This window comes from Penaeus monodon, chromosome 24, assembly GCF_015228065.2.
Source record: "Penaeus monodon isolate SGIC_2016 chromosome 24, NSTDA_Pmon_1, whole genome shotgun sequence".
NCBI lineage: Eukaryota > Metazoa > Arthropoda > Malacostraca > Decapoda > Penaeidae > Penaeus > Penaeus monodon.
Window position 1 is genome coordinate 12,512,758 of NC_051409.1, and position 621 is coordinate 12,513,378.

The window sequence follows — 621 nt, forward strand, 5'->3', positions numbered from 1 at the left end:
CTGCCAGAGACCCTAGTTATAATAATAATGAGAAAAATTATGGGTTCAGGAAGGAAGGAGCAACATCTCTTGGCTCGGCAGCAATGGACACAACGATGAGTAGACCTCATTAACCCCGGGAAGATGAGGATCTCTCATAAATAGAAGAGACGCTCAGCAGGGTTAGTAACACAAGTCCATCAAGCGTACAATTGCTGCTCCTGAATTAAGTATATACATATATGCGCGTTAATCAAACCCGACTCCCGTAGAAAGGACGCCAAAGGCACTTCCAAATTATAACCTAAAGGTATGAGCAACCCTCCAGTTAGGTGTACAACATTCACTTCTAAAATAATATATCCTTATGACACTTAATTGGTCTTCAGAAAATAAAAGATGACTCCCAGCTATAATGTGCCTGTGTTCGGGTCAAGCCTGCCTCCCTGCTACACTGTCCATCACCATAACCTTCCACAGGCACTCTTGCCCTCCCCTGTCACTCATCCGCGATTTCGACACGATCCTCTGCAGTCACTCTCGATCAGATATCTGCTGTTCCATCAATTTTCATATCTCTCCTGGGCTCTTCTCAATTCTCCGGCGTGCACTTGTTCCGCCATTCTATCAGTTTCTACACTC